At 34.6% G+C, this 24060-nt stretch overlaps 1 protein-coding gene and 1 pseudogene across 3 annotated transcripts in view; one reads left to right on the forward strand and one right to left on the reverse strand.

Moving 5' to 3' along the window:
- CUNH8orf34 (chromosome unknown C8orf34 homolog) overlaps window positions 1-24060 on the forward strand; it is a 442661-nt gene that overhangs the window by 216397 nt on the left and 202204 nt on the right. The window lies entirely within an intron of this gene.
- Window positions 873-1899, reverse strand: LOC116563600 (annotated as a pseudogene). The gene has a single exon (XR_004274478.1). The product of XR_004274478.1 is annotated as an oligosaccharyltransferase complex subunit OSTC pseudogene (transcript).

Consider the following 24060-nt stretch of genomic DNA (forward strand, 5'->3'; position numbering starts at 1 on the left):
ACTATGTTCTTGTCTTGCAGATTTTCAATGATCATTAGATGATCAAAAGTTTTGCGAAGTGCTACAGTTAAGAAACCAATTTAAACTTGACCCATTTCCCAACTTATTTGACTACCAACTTATTTTTCAAGTAATACTAGCAACACACCATAAAACTGTTGTTCTGCTTAATATGTGTTATGAATTGTTAGCTTAGTCTATCAGATCTTTTTGATTTTGACTCAATTCTTCAATAATATTAGCTGCTATTTCAACATCTGTATAAATGAGTAAGTATTAATATTTGATAGGTGAAATATGTATCTTCATTCAAATACTGAGAAAAATGGCAAAAAATATGAACTTTTGTGAGTATTATGATACTACAAGAGATTTGACCTTAGCTTATTGTCTATCTCATGACTTTGTGATATTATCTGAGCATCAATGTTCAATCAGAAATTATTCACCTACCTGACATATTATCTATTCTACCTCATTTCACTTTGCTCCAAAAATTAGAATAAGATTAGGGTCTTGAAACCAGTATATTTTCCCATTTAAAAAAAATTAGTGTGTAAGGTCATCTCTGCTGTACTTCATTGTGCTTTAAAGTTTTTGGAACTGTAGAATAGACAATACTTCTTATAGATTTTATAGAATTAGTTAGGTATTATCTTACCCATAATAGAACACTAGTTACTGTTTTTGTTTTAACATGTAGTAGCAACTTAATGCACACATTTGTCTTCCATTTCATAGAAAATCATAACACATGCATAAGAGGTTACTATTCTACCTATGGGAAAATCTCATTTCAAATTCTACTGAATTTTATAGCTTTATTTGTCAAAAATCTTATAGCAGTGTAATTTCTTTTTTTTTTTTTTTTCATTAGAAAAAGTATTTATTTCTGCTCCTTTCATACATCTTATTGTTCAGGAAACAGTCTTACATACATATCTGAAATAATCTACCATCACACACTCTAGCTAAAGGCAAAGCACCATAGGTAAATCTGATCAGCTGTCCAGAGTTCTTAGCTTATGGAATCTTGCTTCTTGATTTTATGTTAATTTGTGAAAATCTGAATGTCATTTCCAAAAAATGTTAAGGGGGTTGTAAAAAATAATCACTTTATTTGGTATTATAGTTGTAGATATGGAGTATACTTTCTCTAAGAAATAAAAAACTAAGAATAAAATGCCACTCAACATCATTGGTATAGCAGTAGGTCAGCAGGAAAAAAAAATACTGTGATCAACTTGTCTCTTTAAACCAAGAAAGAAATTCTAGTCCAAGTTTCAATATACTTCCTGCTTTTTCACTAGATATTTCTTTTACTGCTGCTCTTCATTCTTTTCCACATTTCACATTAGAGGATTGGTACAGCCTTTAAACTTCCTTGACAGGAGCAAATCCAGTATCCACTGATTTCTTCTCAAAGGCACTCTAACCCATCAGATAGCCCGGCAGTTTCATTCTCATGGATACTCTAGCCATGAAAAAACTCAATAGAACGCAGACGAATCCAATGAATAGAAGAAGAAATCTATTGAGTTTTGGGATATTTGGTGCATTGGATCGGTCCAGGATTATGAAACCTAAACCTCCCATTGTAAACAGGAAGCTGGATGCAAGTCCTTCCATAATATATTGTCCATTTACTCTGTAGGCCAAGAAAGCTACTGGCCTCTGATGCCCATGTTCATCAGTCATAGAGCCAACTCTTGGCGGTTCAACAATAACATCATAAATTATTCCTCTGGTGATGAGGAAGTAAGACACCACCACCAGAGCATACACAGTCATGGCCGACGGCATGTGCAGCCAGGGGGGCTTCTTCAGCTTCAGGTTGGGACATTCCAGCACTAAGAACGGGACACGGTACAAAGTCTCCATGTTGGTGGCAGCAATGCCAGCAGTGTAATTTCTTCAAAAGTAGAAAATAATCCAAAGTAGTCCACATTGTAAGATTTTCTGTGCTTGCTAGGGCTTTCTCAGTAAACATGTCTTCTTAAAAAAAATAGCAAATACAGAGTGTCCAGTGTCTATAAAATCATTCATTTATAAATATATAAAATAGACACCCCCATTCCTTACTTTCATATGTATGGAAATAAGTTACTTTCTTTCATATGTATAGAAATTTTAATAAATATTAATACCATGGCTAGAAACTATTTTAAAGTAAAATAATAAGTCTTTGTAAAATCTAAACTCAAAAATGACATCCTATATTAATTATCCTATGTCTGCAGAGGAAGAAATACAAACCATGAAAAGTTGGAAATGTCATGAGGAGAAAGGGACAAGGGTTTCATACGTTTATAATTTTTTGCTTATACATATGCCTTGTACTTAGCTAATGTGAGGCTTTCATATTCTTGGTGAATTATATTAAAACGCCAATAAAATGGTTGTATACCTAAGTCAGTATAAAAATAAATATCTAAAGCTTGAAGTAATTTATACCAGCTATTTCCTAATCATTCTTTTTGTCAGGCTGTTATTCTTCAGTTTATATTGCAACTATAAGCAATATAAGCCACCTAGTTTTCTAATCCTTCATACTGTCACTCCCTGACATATTTGTGTTATATTACTGCCCACTTATGTTTTCAAACCCATATGTGCTACAGATTGCAGTGGTACATTGGATAAGAGGCTGTTTGGCATTAGAGATGGTTACTTGTTTTTCGTCTTCTAAAATAATTGAAGTAAAAATAAACATGTTTTGTCAGAATAGAGGTGTATAGAATCTACAGCTCATACACTGTATGAGCTCATCTGTCTGATAACTCATCCTAAATCTGTTTGGAGGCTGACATCCTCAGCCCTTACTATGGACCCTGCTTTTAACGGAGTTCTGTGTTGAGAGTGAATGGGGCCAGTATCCTGTGTGATCTAAGGGGTTCACCTGCATTAAAGAGCTGTGGTTCCTGGTCTTCAGTAGCATATCATTTTTGTTGAGATTTAATAAAGTATTATCATTGGCTCATAGTGACAAAGTAAATCATTTACCTGTTTAAACTTTGATCAATTTCCTAATTTGGACAAGTTGAATGACATATGCTTACTTTTTGGTATGATAAGCTGACATAATGCTAGTACGTGGTTTTTTTTTTTTTTCTTTGCTACTTATTATTATTTTTAACACAATTGTGTTATTTGGACATCAGAAATGGCTGCCAATCCCAAAGTTTCCTAGGATCTGTACAATAGTCTTTCTTTTATTCCTATCCCAGTATTCAAGATGCTAGGTCATTTACTTATCACCAATTAAATGTTCTTTTTACACACACACACACACACACACACACACACACACACACAGAGACACACAAACACACATCATCATCACTGTATATCTATCTGCTTATCTAGAAATTATTATTAGACTAACATTGTTATTGTGCAGATATATTTTTTAAAATATAGCAACTTTTCCTTGAGGATTTGGGACTTAAAATACTCTGTGGTAAGGAATAAAACACAAACAATAAATGTATTCAGCTAACATTCAAGCAGATTTTTCCTTCAGCTATAGTGCAAAATTAGGAATGGAGAGCTGTTGAAACCAAGAGTGTGGTTAATGTCACAGATAATAGGCAGAGTGCCCCCTTCACAGAAGGAAGCACCACCTCTTAGGTACTTTTCCTCAGCTACAATTCTTTCCATATTGCTGTCTGTAAAATAATTAATAAATTTATTATAGGTAGAGGTTTTCTTTGAATTTGCATTTGATGGAATGATATATTAATGGCAAAATTTACAGTTTTTATTGTGCGCCAAGCACTATGCTAAATGCATTGTTCCTTGGAATTTGATGCTGATAGAGAGTTCTGTGGTCAAAATCCATTCTTCAAATTGATTTTTAACACAAGCAAAGATTTCTGTGAAAATCTGTCAGGTAAGAAACATTTAAATTTAAAATATATAACAATAACTTTTTATTTTCACATTTGTAAATCAAAAGGCAATAAAAGAAACATTAAATGGGAATTTTCTGTGAATTCATTAATATAAAATAGCATATTAAAATGCACACAAATCAATTAATTTACTAACATATTTCTTTTCTTAAAGTACAATTATTTCCCATAGGTTTATATTTTTGTACTTATTACTTAGCTGATTATGTAAAATATTTGTAAATATTTGGAAATGCTTTAAACAATACATTCAAATACCTCTCTACCTACCTAGTACTCCTCAAAGTGTGCTCTTTCGATCAGCAGTATCAGTAGCTTCAGGGCGTTTACTAGAAATACAGACTCTCTTAGCTTTGTGCAGTGGCATGGAGGTTTCTCCAAGGCGCAATTATAGCTAATTGATTAAAAAATAAGAAACAGACTCTCAATCCCCACTCAAATATGTTGAATCAGAACTAGCATTTTATCAAAACCCCAGCTGATTCATACACATATTCGGGTTCTGTGTGCTTCTTAAAATTTAATTTAAGTGATTTAAGCATATGCTGTCATCATCATTAGGTGAGAAAGAGGGATATATCATATAGGTGCTAATATTTAAAATATGTAATGAAAGTATGAAAGTTCTTTTTAAATAAGCATATTTTACCATTTTTAATTGCTTTATGTTACCAATTTGCACTTGGAAATTGCCAGAATATATTTGAAATTACATGTTACAAATAGGTGATTTTAAATTATTGTATGCATTATTAAAAAGAGAATGAATGAAAGAAAAATGACCCAAATGTAGATAACACTCATTTGTGCTTAAAATTTGTTATACCACTAGAGGGTGCTAATGCATTTGATTTGCAATTTCAAAAAATTAAATCTAGATTAATTTTATCTAGATTTAAATCTAAATTTTTGAAAAGAAATTAATTTGTGTAACATATAGTAAACCCCACACAAGAAACAAGTGATGTAGACTATTAAAATGAAAACTTGGATTATAAACTATATGTGATATACAATATCCTTTTAGGTAAAGACAATAATTCTAAAAACCTTACTTTGTATTTCTACTTTAAAAAAACTTCCTGTGAAGTTTAAAGAAAATATTTAGCATACAAACACAGAAATAAAAAAAACAGCTGAAATGTGAACAGTGGATCTCTCATGAGACTAGCATTATAAGAGATTGTTGCCTTCTGTATACTTATGTGTACTTTCCATTTCATTTTCCACCATAGTCTTGGGGGATTTCATTTATAAGAATTCAAAAAAAAATTTAAAAAAAAAAGGTGGAAAAAAGAGGGAAAAAAAAAATAAAGAAAGGAAGAAAAGAAGGAAGGTAGAAAAGGAAAGAATAGGCGCTCACCTGCCAAGATTTTTTGGGGCTAATACTCACCTTTTACTGTAGACGTAAAAATGATTTAAAAATACTAGGGTACAAGAAACAAAGCATTTGAAGTCTTGTGAATAGGCTAAATAATATTTATGAAGCCAAGTTGCACCCTAGCCCTCCTTTATACATGTAGTTCATAACGAGGCTATAAGGAAAGTAACATGACTTCATTTCACTTTCTTGCTGAAATCAGGGTAACATTAGACATTATTTCAGTTGAAACTTCTTATTGATTGACACTGAACCTAAACTACTATAAATGTGTTTCTCTCACAAAATACACAAATTCTTTTAGATCAGGAGGGTACCATTGGTGGGGTTGCCTTGTTTTATTTAGAACAGCCTTGGTGGCCCATAGGGGTGGGTTTCTTAAGCTTCATTAATATGCTTGTAAGCAATTGAGGCCAAGGAGATAAATACCAAACAATTATAGCAAAATATTTAGTGAAAGATATCTATAGTTCATTGCAGACGAAATACAATATGTAAAATATATGTATACACACACACACACACACAACATATATATATTCCAATACTGATCTACAGTCTGAGGAAATTAACTGGTAGTTAGCAGGTTTTCTCTTCATTTGCCATTATTTTGCCACGACTATATAACACATACGTGAAAGCCACTAGCATATGTGAACCTTAAACAGTTGCATTTCTGATCAAAACTTGATCTATTGCACTTGTAATTATGGCAAAAATTTTCCTGAAAAAAAAATACTATATTGTTCAAAAGTTAAAAGTAAATGATTGACAATTCCTAAGCATATTCCTTTTGCTTTCCAATTTTGGAAATTTATAAATATCAGTTCTCAGTGATTTAACATGCAAAATAAACAAGGCTTAACACAGTACTACTTTTCCAAAAGTGGGTAGAAAATAAATTGTCATACTTCCCAAATGATAATTAAGGAGTGACACCTACTTAAGTGGTTGCTCTTTTGGACTCTGTCCCTCTGAGTTCTTGCCCTTGCAGGGTTCTGACAATTTTTTTTTAGTGGCCATGATTGCACACAATGCCCTGATAGACGTTCGGGTGCAGAGACTGCTTTTCCTTGGTTCATCTCACATAAGCGAGATAAGTTGATATTCCTAAAAGACCTTTATCAAATTCCATAGAAGCACAAAATGAAAATAATTGATGGAAGCAAAATTTTAAAATTTGCTTTCTTCATTCTTTAAAATGTAGATAGATACAACAAGCAGGTACATTTAGACCTAACTTAATTTTTCTTATGGTAATATAAAGAAACATTAATTCCAAAGCATTTAATCCTTCTTTAAATTTGGCTCTCTTGGCTCTGCTGCTTCCCAGACAATACCTATCTCTTGGCCAGCTAAACTTTGAGTACGATTTTGTCCTTTATTGACTTCTAGAACCAGTCTGATGGTTTATCTTACCTCTGTAGAGAAAAGTTGTAAAGGTAAACTTTCTATTTTTTTTCATTAAAGTGTTCCCTACCTTCCAGATCAGCAGTATCAGTAGCACCTGGGAGCTTGCTAAAACTGCACACCTGCATCCCATCACCATTTGTGGTACAAAGGCAAGCCTTCTAAGGGGGAATGACTGAATACATGAATTTTAGACTAAGGATGCCAAATATATGGCATGTATGCGACTACTTTCTTATACTACAATCCATAGTTTTAGCAGTCATCGTTAAATGAGAATGTTACCTTTCTTCCTTGACCTCAGACTGTCTGAAACAAATTCTCAACCTAGCACTCCAAGTAATTTTTACTCTAGATTCAGATTAAATGTATTCATTATACCTTATCTAAGCCATCTAGGCTCAGGTTATCAATTTTGTTCACTCTTAAAGAAATCTAAGACAAATGAATTACTTTATAAATGGATGCTCGTAGGGATAACACAAAGCAAATTCATAGTGAGGACAGGAACAGAATAAACATATAATGAGTAATAAAGTATACATATATAGTAAATGAGGGAGAATTATTCATTTGCAGAACTATAAAGATTATTTTGGACAAAATCTCTGCAGAACAAGAGCAGGTTTTTTTTCTTAAATAGTGGAACATAATGTCAGAGCTTTAAGGGATATAGATTTTAAAATCCCTGTCTTTTCAATGTATAAAAAGAAAAGAAGTGAAAGGGGCAGGGGTGAAGGAGATGGGGAGGACGAGGGGAGAAAAATAAGAAAAGGAAAGAAAGAGACCTAAAGTGCTTATTTAGTTTATGAATAGTTACAGTTGTTCATATTATACTAATGTTTAATCATTAGATTTGGTTTTTTTAACTTGATTGGAAGTCATTAAAAACCCAGGAAATGTTATAGTGAATGCTCTCAATACAATGATAACCATTATACTTATGGCCCCAATCAGGTTGATCCAAGTTCAAAGTGTGCTCTAGCTTTAACAATTCGATTGCAGTAGAGGATGGAAGTCATAAGAATGTTAAGTGGTAGAAAATTCTAATTGTTAGTTTCTGTCTACAAGTATAATCAATGCCTACTACTACTCAAAAGGAGATAGGGGATAGACTCAATTACTTCTGAGAAAATGGAAAAGTAATGAATTTGTACAAAAGCTATTAACTTAGTGTGAAATATAATATTCTCCAGAGATAGCTTTCCTTGTGTACAGTGAAAAAATGCTGATTTTTCTCATGATGGCAGTTGCCTATTCCCTAGGATTTGACATTGTTGAGATCAGAAAGAAAATCTTTTTCTACTTTAATTCCCAGTGTCTAGAACATGCCTGGAACCCATCATGGTAGATTACTCAAGGTTCAATATGGAAAATCCCCTAGCTGTTTCAAGTACAGAGTGATTTAATATAGGAATTAAGCATGTAGGGGAGGAAAAGGTTTTCCTTGAACCTCTTAGGGGTGTTGGCTACATCTACAAGGAAAACTGACAAAGATAGATTAACAAGAGAAAAGCATATACATTTATTTAATAAGTGTTATGGGACACGAGGGCTTTCATAAGGAAGTGAGCATCCAAAGAAACTGATAAGCTTGTGTATTTCTTACGCAAGTTTTGATGAAGTGGCAAAGTGGATGTAGTTGTGGAGAAGTAGGATTGGATAAAAAAGTATAATCTAATGGTCATAAACTTGGGAGAACTTAGCGAGGCCTATTTGTTCAGATCCGTCTCTGTGTCCATGTGTCTTTGGAAATAAAGAGGCTTCTTTCTTCTGGGTACTGGGAGAGCACCTCTTGAATGAGGGTCTTATGACCTGCTTCAGGGGAAGGTCAGAAAATGTTTAGGTTTTATGGCCTGTTCAGGGGAGAAGAATGAGGGGAAAGTGAGGGTATCCTTTCTGAATCTGCTATTTTCTCCAAAAACAAGGTACCATATTTTGGGGTAGTACGTCTTGAACTCCATTGAATGCTAACAAAATTATTGGAAAAGATGGAAAAGCAAAAGTCAGGGTTTCAGGGTTTATTTGTATTTTTATTTTTGCTCATACTGCTGTGGTGCAGAGTTCTTGAAGCTTTTGCTACCACCCAGAGATCAGGAAGCTTCATGAAACTACTGCCAAATTACAGCTGTCCTGCAGTCCCAAAGCTGGTCACAGGCAGTGGAGTACAGCGGAGGGCAACAGTTCACATTCCTGAAATAGGATGCCCAGCATTTCTATTGTAGGGGAAAGAATGCTTTATCATTGTCCCACCTTCCAAATTTCTTGCCAGTACATCTCATTGGCAGAACCAAATTTCATCCAGAATTCTAGCTGCAAGAGAGTCTCAGTAAAGCAGTTCTAAATCTTCCGACTCCTGTGATATTTGGGAAAGCACACACACACACACACACACAAAGGTTACGATTGGCACTGAGCAATGTAGAGAAGGAAAAAACAAAATCGTTTTCTTTTGTAGGGGTGTAAAGGCTGTGATACCTTCCATCAGCCATAAGAGTTACAGCTGATACTTCTATGATAAAAGTCAGAGTAACAGGAGAAAGGCATACCTTACTTAATCAGAGTTTCATGTGACATAGGAACCTTCAGAATGAAGACCCAAAGACCCAAGGGAAAACTTCATTTTTATGGTTAGACTCAATGAAGAGTGGAGAGCTATGTAGAAATATGATTGGACAAAGAGGGAATGATCTAACTAACAGACTGAAGTGGGGAAACTCAGCAAGGCCTATCTGTTCAGATTTTTCTTGGCCTCTCAGCGTGGCATTCCTTCCTTCCAGGTACAGGATACAACCCATCTGGAAAAGAGTCTTATAATCTTAGGCTATAGGACAAAGGTAGGTTAGAGAATTTCTTTATGGCCAACTCCTAGCCAGAAAGGTGGGGAAGGTTAGAGGAATAATTCTGGTTTATATGATGGGCTTTGGGGAAGAGGCGTTCCAGTTTCTATGACCTACCTTGGAGAAGAGGAATTCTGGTTTTTATGGCTTGCTTTAGGGAAGGCTGATGGGTGAGAGGCAGAGGGCAGGAGAAGATCAGAGTGGCCTTGGTTCTGAGGCTGATTCCAAAGCCCTTCCAGTGTCCTTTAGTTCAAAGTACTCAGCATACCAAAGCACCATGTTTTTGGATATTGTTTGTTTTATGAGCTCCAGTTCTCTCAACCTTTCTAAGTTCTCTGTTGGGGCCCCTGTAACAAAAGACAGACTAACAAGAGAAAAACAAACAGAAGTTGATTAACACGCATGTCACATACATCCATGGGAGATACCCAACTTGAACTTACATAGCATCTTCAACTACAACAATGAGAGGGTGTGAGGAGGCAGGTTATGGATAGGTAAATGGGAAAATCAGGGTAAATAAGAGTAAGGTTTAGTATGAAGGTTTTGGTGGCTTCTCCATTGATAAGAGTCTTTTGTGATTTCATCATCTTTTTCCTTGCACAGAATGGCAGATACTCTTGTAAATGGAGATTTTTATTATAAATGTAAGTTTCCCTTACAAAAGGGTAATTTATACTGTTTTAAGAGCTTTTCCTGTGTCTGCTGTTTCTCAAAATAATCATCTCAAAATAATCCTTATGCAAAAGAGCCATATTTAGGATGGTATATTTTGGTCTCTTACAGTTATATTTTGGGGTGTCATATTCTTATCTCCTACAGCAGAAATAGATAATAGCCAAACATATGGGAGAAGAATGATTTGCAGGAAGATAAATAGTATATATATTAGACGACTACCATGCATGAAAAACTGCAGTGGGCTCTATTTATTTAATGTAATGTTTCTAACAAAGTAATATCTCCACTTATACTGAAGCTTAGAGAATTTAAGTAACTTGTTCAACTTCAGTTAACTACTGTATGGCAGAGCACATATTTACTATTTGAACCAAATTCTCTCTGAATCTAAAACTTATTCCTTATTCACTATATGGTGCTAGTCTCAACCAGTTCTTCAGGCAAGTAATGACTCAGATACTTAAATTATTACCCATTTTAAAATCCCAAGACTGATATATTTCAATGTATTAATTCACCTTCACCTCCTTTTCTTTAAAAGTCAATAGGTCACGTAAATATATTGTTCTCACCAAAGGTATAAATCTACACTCATGTCATCAACAGCTGTGAAGATGTGTAATTTTCAACTACAAATGTTTAAGCATGAAAGAGTATAAATGATGCTTTTTATTCAAATTAGAACAAACTTAAAGTTTTCCTAAAATAATATCAAGATCCATTTTCATTTCAATGTATATTCTTGTGAAGGAGAGTGGAAATGGACATGATGGGAATGCAGCACAAACACTGTCATCTGTTTAATCAATCCTGTACTCCTTGGGAGTGGATTTTATTGATGGTTATGAATCTTAAAGTATGTTGTGTAATCACAAAAATTTTCAAAAAATTCTGGTTATACCTATATATGTTATCTGCCATGTGAAAATGACATTTTTATCATGGAAGAAAAATTGTTTGAAAATTGTTAATGCAGAGTAGTGAGGACAAAATTCCTCTCTTGCTGTGGGTTCACAGATTATCATGGATGCATTAGTTCTCTTTATTCTTCAACACGTATCTCCTTTTACATGCCTGCTGTTCATAATGCATTGTATAGGTAGTATTAGAATATCTGTCCCTAATTTTTAAATGGTACCTTTAGACTGATCCATTCCACTTTGCCCCTAAACTCAACCGAGATTTTTGCAAAAAAGTCCTCCATCCTGATAGAATTCTCTGAGAAAAAAATTTGGATGGAACCTGATCAAAGAATGACTATAAACCAGGAGAAATGAATAAAACAGTATTCCATATGGATATCCGCTCTCCTCAGTAGGTGAGTGTTTTGTCCCACCAACAGAGATACATAGCTTTCTATGGAAATCTGACTTGTATGCATATAAATATCTATTTTGGTATTTATATTTGAAATACATTCATATATACATGTCCATACCTTCAGTGTTCTATCTCTTAGGCCCTAAAGGCACATAAAGAGCAAATGCACCACAAAGGGAGCAGCTGGGAATCATTAGTCATAATCATAGCCAGGATCAAGGGAAAACCCGGCAGGTGGAGTGTTCTCGTTAACAAAATTGTCCAGAAATCTGGAAAGAGAAACATTGTTTAAAACATGGGTCTCAAAATAAATCATGACTGTAACTTCCTCTGGTCTTGGTTTTCTTTATTTTCTTTTTCTAAAACCTGGTTCTTATTGCATAAAAATGGAATATTTGGCATGATAAAAATAATAAACATGAACTGAGTTGTGATGAGACTTAAAGGATTCTGTGAAGAACATGGACTCAGATACAGCCCTTCTCCCTCTGGCTCCACAGCCTAGTAACGATTGCAGCAACATCCTGTGTTGTTTTTCTGTGGAAATGTAGTGATATGACTAGGGGAAGAAATAGAATTCCTGGACTCTAAGGCAGGCCGGTCACTGCGTGGGCTGGGGGAAGTTGCTTACTCTCTCTGAACCTCAAATATTAGGAGTTCTAAACTAACACCCTCTTTAGTTATAAAATTCTGTCACTGAATGCTGATGCTCAGCATTAGGCAGTCTGAGAAGTGAACTTTGATTTCCCCTAGGATGCTTACATTTCAATCCATTGAGCAAAATGAAAAAAATTAGAAGTATGGTGAGTACATCTGTAGAAGAGAGAGAAAGAAAAACCACAAACATAGCTTCTTGGAAGTGATGAAGTGATGAAACAGTTAAAAAAAAAAAGCTTTGAAATGTAAGAAGGAATTTTATGGGATAATTTACAAATGTAATTTGGTGAAGCATGGGATAAAAGACATTTTCAGTATATAGTTAAATAAAGGACTGGATTATCATGTTGGATAAGAGGCATATATTTGGTAAAATATTGAGGAGATAGGCAATAGTTGGTAGTTTATTTTGAAGTTTATCAGTTATGATATTATATTAGTTATCTATAACGTATAACAAATTATTCTAAAGCCTAGTGGTTTAAAATAATAATCACTTATTTTTTCACAGCTTGGGTGGGTCAGGAATTTGGGAGCGGCTTAGCTGGGCGGCTCTGGTTTAGGGTCTCATGTGAGTTTACATTCAGTGTGTCAGCCAGGTTAGGCCGGGCTGGAAGGTCTATGTCCAAGGAGTGTTACTCACATGGCTGCTAACAGGAGGCCTTGGTTCCTTACTGCATGAGACTCTCCTTAAAGCTGCAGAAGTGTCCTCATGACATGGCAGCTAACTACCCCCAGAACAAGCAATCAAGGAGGACAGAGACAAAGAAAGAAAGGTAGACAGACCCAAGTGGAGGCCACAATATCTTTCGTGAGTTAGCCTCAGAAGTAACATACCATCACTTCTGCCATATTCTATCAGTCTCTCGGTCCAACCCTGGTACATCGCAGGCAGGGTTTAAATGGGAGTGTGAATACCAGGAGGGGGACCTTTGGGACCATCCTGGAGGCTGGTTACCACCTATTAATACAAAGTATAATATTAAGCACTGAAGAAGGATGAGATTTTGATTCTAAGTATATATATATATATAATATATATATATATTCTTACTATATATATAAATATATATATATATATATATTCTTAGTGTTTATATATATAATGAGCAGAAAACAGAAGAAGAGATAGTCTGCATCTGGCTTTGATTACTCCTCTTTACATTAGAGGGGAGAAAAAGCCTCAATACATGTATATTTATTTAATATGCATTTACAAATTATCTACATCTTCTATCATCACTATTTCAAAGAAAATATACACTTACATTAAAAAATCTGCATTTGTTTTTCAATGTGATTTAGATTATTTCTTTACTGCTTAATGTGGTTGACAAAGATCTTGTGTATATGAAGAAGGGCCAGTTTGGTCACTTCCTTGTTCTTTGCTTATGTTTTCACTATTAGTGTTATTTTTAATCTGTAACTTCTATTCAGAAATATCTTAAGCCATTTCTCTTCTTTGTAAGGGCTAGTTAAACCAGAGAACAAAATCTGTTAATCCATTTAATCAGTGCAGATAACTTGTAATGTAGTGTGGCTGACTGGGAACAGGTGAACACAGACACACTGTGGACGGCTCTGCTTCCTGGAAATCCTACTCAACCTTGAGGTACTTCACGTTCTTTCCCTGAAATTTGACCATAAGATACAGAGATAAACTGAGAGCACCAATGTTGGTTTATAGCTAAAATAAAGATTGATTTATCTCCTTTTTGAAAACAAATAAGTTTAATATTTTCTTATATTTTATGGCTAAAGAATTTCTCAAAACTTCTTTTGACCTGATGAGAAAAGAAATAGGAACATGCCATCTAGATCAAAAGTCAGAAAACTATAGCCCAAGGGCCAAATCCAGTTATTTTGCCTGTTTTTGTAAATAAAGTTTTATTCCACCTAAGCCCCAGACATTTGTCAACAAATTTTCCATGGCTACTTCCATGGTATGACTAATTGCAATACTCTCTATGGTCTGCTAAGTAGAAATATTTACTACATAACCCATACAGAAAAAGTTTACAGCCCTGTTTTAGGTGCTTTAAATGAATGCTTAGACTCAGGCAAATTGGATGACAGGGCAGTCTAGTGATGAAAGGCAAAGACTTTGATTAGTCACATCTCTTCCTCTCATCCTCTCTGGCCTGGTGACCATGGAACAATTACTAATTTATTGGGGTCACACTTCTCCAGTAATCTATCATAGGATTTTTTTTCAAGGATGAAATGTCATGTGTCAAAATGCCAAATTTAGTGCTGTATTTAGGCATTAAATAATGCCAAAAATTTAGGACACATTATTGAACAGATGATCTATAAGTAACAGAAATAAATAAAGGAACTTGACACAAATACCTTGGAGCATTAGCATTTAACTTGCTGTTTCATTATGTTATGTTATTAGCTTATAGAATCTGTGTTCGTTAATAGATTTCAATTGAGACCTCAAGTGGAATTCTCAGGAATTGGCTTTGGCCCTTTTTGAACATTTTGCCAGCACTTGAATGACAGATGACAAGTTTAGCACCTTTTTGAGTGACACAAAGATAGGAAAGATTGATAAGCATTGTATAAAAAATATAGCTTCAAGAAAACTTAATAGAATAAGAAAATGAAATGTAAAAGACATAAATTAAAAAGTATAGTATGGATTTAGCAACAGCCACATTTAACTGCTGTTTGTGTGACAAAGAATAACTAACTGAATAACATGGCTACATGGAAAAGGGATTATCAGAATAGCATGGCTGTTTAAATAGGAGAAAGAGAGAATGTGAGAAAGGTCGTGAGACAGAGAGAGAAAATGTGAATGCAAATGTGAATGCAATCTCAGGTTCCATTCAAAATATGAAGTGTACGAACGTATCAAAGGATGCAAATCTGGCCAGCTCGTATTTTAGGTGTTAGGGTTTAATTTTAGATACCATATTTTTAAAGAGACATTTACCTACAATAGAAAAAGTCAAATTACATTTCTACACATCATATTATGCTTATAGCTATACTTACATATGCTGGGAATTGTACTAATAGCTTTTACATGTAATAGTGCCCTTCCCATCAAACGTTTTGAGTGGATTTAAGGGAAATTAGCTGTCTTTTAGCTTCAACTTGTGTGTATATCTCAAGTGAGTATATTATTTTTCTTTTACATGTTAAGACACTGAATTTCATGTGGATAAATAATTATGATATAAAGACTATGATATGATACTGTTGCAGAAGTCAGGGTAAAATGCATATAGTATATAGTATGGTGATAGATAAACAATTTGATGCATGATAAAATAATAAAGGAATGTGCATTAAAATATTAGCATTTTCAACACAAATCTTGTATTCATTTAATCAGTAATATTTACTGCACTTGGATCAGATAGTGTTTAAGGCCATAGAGATGTAGTGGTAAACAAATATTCTGTGAACGTTGGGGAAAAGGAATTTCCCTGGGAATTTACAGGAAAATGAAAAGAGAACAGGGCATTGAAAAGTCTAGCAACCCAGCTGAATGAGGAAAGACCAAAAGAACTGTAGGCATTACATGCAGCAAAAGTCCGATGTGCGGTCACTAGCTAGGTCTTCATGCATCTGAAGTGGGAAATTGGATAGTTTCATTTTACATGGCACTCATAATTAAGACTAATGACAGAAAACTGAAAAAAGACTGATTCCATCTCCTCACCAAGAACAAATTCAGCAAGACTAAAAGTTTTCTCTAACAATGGGCGAGATCAGAAGTCGGTGAGCTTTTTCTGTAAAAGTCCAATGAAGTATTTTCTTCTTAGCAAGTCGTATGGTTTCTGTTTCAGACTGTCAACCCTGTCACTGTAGCTCAGAGCAGCCACAGAGTGTGTGAATGAGTGGGTGTGAATGTGTTCCAAAAGGATTTTATTGGCAAAAGCAGGCAACAGGTTAATTTTGGACTGCAGGCCACAATTTGCTTACCTTGGACTAGGCTAATTTCCAAGGCTATGAACAGCAAGTGGGCAGGCACCAACAAGTAGGCTACCTATCAATCACATTGACCAGGGATTTTGAGGATAAACTAGAGAATATTACATAAGATTCCTTCAAAGTCAAAGATGAAGTAACAACAGTCATTTCATATTATCTATCTGTCTATTTGCCCATTTGGCCATCTATTCCTCTCTTTCTTATTTCACTGTATTTGACTTGTATTTAGCCAGAAATATTTATGTTAAGGACGCTAAGATTAATATAATAAGAAAACAGAGAAAGAAAGAAAGGAAGAAAAAGAAAGAAGGGAAGGAAGAAAGAGAGAAAGAGGCAGGAAAGGAAATAAAAAAGGAAGGAGGAAAGGAAGGAAGAGAGAAAGAGGTGGGAGAGGAAATAGGAAGAGAGAAAGAAAATAAAAAGAAAGAAAAAGAATTGAGAAAAGAAAGGATAAAAGGAATGAAGGAATGGGGAGAGAAAGATGGGGGAGGAAGGAAGAATGAAGGTAGGATAGGAAGAAAGGGAAAGAGGGAGAAAGAAGGAGAGAAGAAGAGAGGAAGAAGGAAAGGAGGAAAAGAAAAGGGAGGGAGGATGGAGGAAGAAAACAAAGAGCAAAGGAAGGAAGGGAGAGAGAAGGGAGGGAGGAAGAAAGGAAGGAAGAATGGAGGGAGAAAGCAGGAAGAGAGAAAGGGAAAGGGAACGAGGAAGGAGGGAGGGATAGAGGAGGAAGGAGGGAGGGATAGAGGGGGAAGGAAAGTAGGAAGAAAAAATGAAAAAATGAGTGAGGGAGGGAAAGAGGGAAGGAAGGAAGAAAGAATAAGAAAAGGAAGGAAGAGAAAGATGGGGAGGGAGGGAGAAAAGGAAGAAAGAAGAAAGGAAGAGGATGTTTAGCAGCATCCATCGTATAAAAGAAAAATTTTTAAAAAGGATGAGGAGAGAGGAAGAAGGGAAGGATGGAGGAAAGAAGAAAGAAAAAAAGGAAAGAACAAGAAAGAAAGAGAAGGAAAGAATCAAAGAAAAGAGGATGGGACAGGAGGGAGAAAGAAAGAAGGGAAGGAAGGGAGAGAGAAAGCGGGAGAGAGGGCAGGAAGGAGGGAGGGAGGAGAACGGAGGAGAGAGGGAAGAGGGAAAGATGGAGGAAAGAAAGTGAAGGGAAAACTTAAAAAATCTACAGTGTAACTTTTCAATTTTTCAGAAACAATTATATTAAGAAAAATATTTCTTTTATTTTCATTAACCTAACACATTTGATCTTTGAAGCAGGTCATAAGATTTTACTATAAGCCCAAAGTACAGAGAACTCAGGATATTAACTAATGTAAATTCCTGTTGAAGTGGAACAGGAGGAAAATGTAAACATGTTTGGCCGAGGAGGATGGTGGGAAGGAGAAGAGCATGGGTAGACGAAAGAGTCCTAATTTTTATCCCCTGTCGAAGCCAACTCCAAGGTATTAAGGTCATTAAACTTTTAAAATTGAAATCATTGAAGTTCTTAAAATATCCAACTACATGCAGAAGCCCCCCAAGGTTTGCGTGTGAGTCTACCTAATCAGTAGGAAGCTTGAGGGCTCCAGGAGATGTACAGCGCTTAGCTCAGAGCTTTATCAATGTAATGTGAGAGCAGCAGGGCTACTCCCACACAGGCAAATATCTAGTGAGAATTGAGGCAGCTCCTGAGGCAGCTCTGAGGCTTCCCCTGGCCAGCGAAGTTAGCGACAGGCCTTGGACCACTGAGACCACACGTGGACTAGCAAAGGCCTGGAGTTAGGAGAAGACGCTGTCTTGTGGGGGATCTCTTGTTGGAGGCCATGGGCGCGGCCAGTATGGCATTCCAAATAACCCAGATGAGACCTATCTCACCACCAAGGAGGCCAGAATCAGGCCAGCCACACTGCACAGGAAACCCATGCTAATTTGAGGCTGGTCATGAGGTCTTGGGAACCCCTCTGCATACCCTGCCCTCATCTTGGAAGGGATGAAAATCTGATAAGCTGAGATATGGCATGGAAGGGCTTAAGTAATTCAGAAGAAAACCACTGAACTAAAGGTCCTAACTCTTGTATTTGTAAAATAATGTTATTGATAACTTGATAACTTCTTTGCTTCTTCTATTAGTAGGGTAGAGACCATGAGAGGAAGATTAGATTTAAGAGAATATTCAAAAGCTACATTTTCTTTGCATGCTTGGGCAATATCAATTCAAGGTTTAACCATGGAATAGGAGTCTGAAAAAATCTCTCACTGTTGCTTTACAGATAACTGAGCCCTACCTCACTAATATTATTCATGGGATTAGTTTCACCTTCATAGTGAGACAAAGTAGACAAGGAAAAAGGAATGTTTAAACGTACTTAATATTTAATAAATAGTAGGTCCTGTAAAATTGACAGGGAGGGAAAAGAACAAGCTAAACTACAGGCTGATGTAACATACCTTATCTTACACATTGTAATGTAATCTCAGGAGATCACCAAGTTGACTAAAACTATCTCATTAGATATTATGAATGATTATATTGTCTATAAGAAAATGTCATGTGACAGGCACAACTTTAACTGCTCTTACATGACATGTATATGCTTGTGATAGTCTCACTATTAAAATATATGCTATAATTTGCATTTCTCAGATGAATAAAGTATGATTCAGGGAATTTAAAACTTTAAATGAATTGCCCATGATCAGACTGTTACTAACGGCTGGCCTCAGATACTGTATAATTTCATGAACTCAGCTGTCTTTCATGAGTAAGATACTTTGTTCTTAAATTGAAATTATATATATGCTGCACTGGGTGACATTACTATTAAAAGGACCCCACCAAAGGAGATAATCTTACTACAAGTAAAATCACAGTGAGTTTCATTTTAAAAAAAAATTTATAAACTTTCAAGCGTATAAACTTACAAGTTGACCTTTGGCCTCAGTTTATAACACACTCATACATTAGTCCCTGCAATGTCTGTACTTATTTTATAGAGAGATTATTTTCCTTTCATTCTCTTCGTGTTTTTTTCTCCATATTTTCTGTATAGACATCTATAGTAATATATTTAAATTTTTTTAAATTATAATTCATTATTTAGAGTCAAAAAATTTTATGGCATTTTGATTGGAATTATATTTAATCTGTAAGTCAATTTAACATATCTATTCAACTTCATGTATAACTTTTAATGAGTTTTTACATGTTTCTTCATAAAGATCTTGGGCTTTTTTGTTAGGTTAATTCCTAGATAGTGTATTGTTTGGGCTTTTATTGTGATTGTATCTTATTTTCAAAAATCTAGTTGGTTACTGCTAGCATAGAGGGATGGTTTTGAGTTTTATAAGTTAATATTTTATCTTACAAGCTTTCTGAATTCTGTTATTTATTCTAATTTTGCATTACTTCTGTTAGTTTTTTCTGTAGTTTATTAGATGAATAACTGCAGTTTATCACCTTTTTTTTTTTTTTTTTTTTTTTTTTGAGACGGAGTCTCGCTCTGTCGCCCAGGCTGGAGTGCAGTGCTCACTCCAACCTCTGCCTCCTGGGTTCAAGTGATTCTCCTGCCTCAGCCTCCTGAATAGCTGGGATTATAGGCACCCACTACCACATCTGGCTAATTTTGTATTTTTAGTAGAGATGGGGTTTCACCATGTTGGCCAGGATGGTCTCCACCTCTTGGCTTCGTGATCTGCCCGCCTCGGCCTCCCAAAGTGCTGGGTATCTCTTTTTTAATCCTTCCATTTTTTGTTGTTTTTCTTCTTTCATTCGATGTATTGAGCAGTGGCAATCATGGTGGGCTTCACTGTCTTGTTCTCAGTCATAACGGGAATGTATCTCAAGTTATCTCTGTTAAATGTGATGTTTGCTGTAAGTTTTTGGTGTTTAACTTTTATCGAGACATGAAGTCTTCATATGCTGTTACGTTTTCCTGAGATTCATTGATTGGAAGTATTTGCTGTTATCAAATACTTTTACTATGTCCACTTTGTTGATCATGTGATCTTCTCTTATTAGTCTATTAATATAATCAATTGCACTAATAGATTTTTGTGGTGTAAGAGTATTGATCATATATTTATGGTTGTTTTAGTATAGTGTTATAATCAATTAACTAATTGAGTATTTTTATGTCTATCTTTATGTGAAATTTAGACCATACCTTTGACACTGTTTTCAAGTATTGGTCTTAAAATGAAATGAACATTTTTCTCCTATTTTTGGAGACAGTTCTTTAATACAGAGGCTATTTATTATTCCATTAAAATATGCTGGATTCATCTTTAAAACTTAGTCTGGGGGTTTTTGTTCTCACTTGTGTGGAGGAACTTTTTATTATTATATTTTTCAATCATTTAGTACTTGCTAGTCTAGCAAAATTTTTTTCTACTAATTTTTTAAAAACGTTTTCACTGGTAGTGTATATTTGCTAATAAATCCTCTGGTATGTCTATATTTTCCTGTTTACATTTTGTGTTTTGATCATTTGCAACTTTTCACTTATTTTTCTTTTTCTGTCTTGCCAAAGATTTAGCTATCTATTCATCTTTTCAAAAAAGTACCTTTTAGTTTTATTAATCATTCTATTTTTTATTGTTTGCTGTTTTCATTCAGTGATTTCTGACCTAGACTTTATTTTTATTTCTTTAGTATTCTTGTGTTTATTATCTTAAAATTCTTGTTTTTCAAGAAGCATGTTCAACTCTCTTATATTCCTTAAGTGATGATTTAGTTGTGTCCTGCAAAATTTGATATATGTTTTTCATTTTAATTAAGTCCTAGCTATTATTTAAATTTCCCAAAATGTTCTTTTTAAGCTAAGAGATTATTGGATACTATTTTGTGTATGGACAGAAGTTGTTTTTGAAAAATAATTTTTTAGTTATACTTTCTTGGGGGCCATAGAGTATTCATTGGTATTTATTGAATGTCTTGTGGCCTTGGGATATTTTTTAGAGTGTTGAAAATGTGCCTGTCTCTGATTGGCCATCTAAAATTCTATGTAGCTGGATCTTGGGTATAGTAAATGTGATCTCAAATGTGCTCTGTTTATTTTTCGTCCCCTTGGCCCACGGATATCTGCATTTATCTATCTCTTCCTATAGTTGTCCAGTATTGCTTTATATTTTTAAAGACAAGATTAGAGCCATATGTGGGAATGATGATTATAGCTTCTTGATTTAGTATCCCCTTTATTTAAATATTATTCCTTATTTCCTCTTATGATGTTTTTCTATAGGAAATTGTCTTTTATCTAAAGAATATATATTTTTATTTTGACATTTTTTTTTATTCAGGAGGTAGATGTCCAGACTTGTTACATGCATATATTATGTGACATTGAGGTTTGCAGTACAAATGATCCCATCACCCAGGTAGTGGACAGAACATCCTGTAGATAGTTTTTCAACCTTCCCTAAAAATATTAAAACAAGTACTCTAGATTCCATTGCTTATATCTTCATAGTTCATCAGTTTCATATATTTCTATGTTCTACCTTTCTACATTTTTCTCTTTTATATTGCTTTTAGGCATTATAATTCTGGGTATTTTAAAAATTCAATGTGAGAGTCTTGGACTTTTGAACAGTGAACTTAGCCCACTTAACTTCGTGGAAATTACTCTCCCATCAGGGAATATTTCTGCTATCCTGTTTTAAATGTTCTGTTCTTTATTGCTTTATTTTTTTCTGCTTTCATACCTTCAATGGGATAGATCAATTTTAATCCTGCTGGCTTGGTGGTTTAAAACTTACAGATTTTATTTTTTCTGTCTGGTATTTTATTCTACTTTTTTAAGATCAGTGCATATTTTTATCTTTTCCTATCACTTTTGAGCTAAGGCAAATGCGTTTGCTTGCTCTCACTCCCCTCTGAGCTCCCAACAGGATTCACTGGCTGATTTCATGTAGAGTTAATAGTTTTGGGGCTTTACGATTAAAAATGTTAAAAAATTTTGTTTACAATAATAAACTTTTCTAAGTAATATATTCACACTTACCTCCCAAATACACTTAGAATCCTCTTTGATTCATTTTTCTCTTTATGGAATATTTTCTCTAATAGTTCTTTCAAAGATGTTGATCTTTACTCAATTGTCAATTGATCTTTTATACAACTGTAAGGGTTCACATGTCTAAAAATATCATTTAAAACTTTTGCCCTTACATTAAGGCAGTGATGGATAAAATTCTAGTTTGAAGTATTTTTCTTCAAAAACATGTAAGTATTGTTGCTATTGAAAAGTCTGATGCTGTCTTGGTTGTTTTTTGTAGATAATCTACTCTTTGTCTCTCAATGCTTTTAGAATTTTCTTTGCTCTCAGGATCCGTACATTTCCATATAATGTTTCTTTTGGGGCATGGGAGGAATTTCTTTCTTTTTATCTATTTTTTTAGATATTTCCCAGATAAATCATTTGAATCTGAAGACTTGTATGTTCAAGGGAAATTTCAGGCATTATTTCTTCAAATATTGGCTCCATTTCTTATTATTTTCTCTTCACCTGAGATATCTATCATATAGAAATTAATACTTTGGTTTATATTATCTGTATCTCTTCATTTTTAGAAATTATTTTCATCTCTTCCTTCCTCCCTGCTAAGTTCAGGCAAAAATTCTTAAAATTATTTTCCAGAACATAACTTGATTTTTTTGCTTTTATTTAACAAATGCAGTTATTTATTTCAAATACTGCCTGATTTATTTTCTTATCCAATATCTTCAAGTGGTCTTTTTTCTTCTAATTACTTGTTTTTGTTACATGTTTCCAATATCACCCTTTATCTCTCTGAAGACATCCATTATGATTATCGTTCTATTGGGCTTCTAAGCCTACTTTCTTTGGTACAGACTAGTCCATTTGTGTATTTCTTTTTATTGTAACTTTGCCCCTCAAATGCCATCGGATTTCTTTCCCTGTCAATATACATTCCCTTTGGTTAATTTGACTGATCCCTGGCAAAGGGAAAATAGGTACGTTTAGGGAGTTAGAGAGAGAGGTGAGATAGAAAACCTCTGGTGTGGTAATGTGAACTCAACTACTACTCTTTCTCTCCCATCTCCATTTGGATAGTCATATTTCTCAGATACTTCATTTTCTAGGGACTCTTTCATATCATGATTAAATATGATAACTCTTACTCTGAACACATTTACCTTTAAAAATTAATATATTTTAAAATGCATATATGGGTGTCAAGAACTACGAACAGTCTGAGATTTTTACTCTACTTGCAAGCCTGTAAGATAGTCTGCTACAACTTCATGGGTTCTGGAAGAACACATGCGACTCCTGTATAAGAGACAAAGGCCAATTCTTTACTCACAGCAACAGTAGAAGCCAGAGTATCAGCATTTTCTTATGTGGGTTCTTTATACCTCCATTCCCATAGGTACACGATGAGGCTAGTTAACATCTGCATATCTGTGTGTTAGTGCAGGATATTAACCCCAAGCCTAGGAAACCTCAGTCTTTCATAAGAGGCTGGAAGCAAACCTGCCCAACTTTTGTCCTGGCGGGAGACGTTATCTCCAAACAATCCTGCCTTCTGCACCTTAGGGAGATACTCTAAGTTCCAAGGCTATGCATTATGCAAACATTCATATAGAGATAGTCCAGAACAAAAGGCTGACAAGGCATGCGGAAACACAAGAGACCTACAGAGAACTGTTTGCTATTACGGGAAGATAAACTATTTAACTTATCAATTTAAAGAACTTCCTGAAGTAAGATAGTAGGATCTTCAATATACATGTAGTTTCTACTAATCATTTAAGACTTTTAAAATTTTCTACTTTTTAGTTGAGTGTTGAAACTTGATTTATTTTTAATTAAAGTAATGTTATTCAGTCACATTGCTCTGGGAAACATTTGCATGTTCAAAGCCACACCTCACATGGTGGTGGAAAGTTTATGGT

This window comes from Sapajus apella, unplaced genomic scaffold (genome assembly GCF_009761245.1).
Source record: "Sapajus apella isolate SASKATOON/1434 unplaced genomic scaffold, GSC_monkey_1.0 scaffold35, whole genome shotgun sequence".
Taxonomy (NCBI): Eukaryota; Metazoa; Chordata; class Mammalia; order Primates; family Cebidae; genus Sapajus; species Sapajus apella.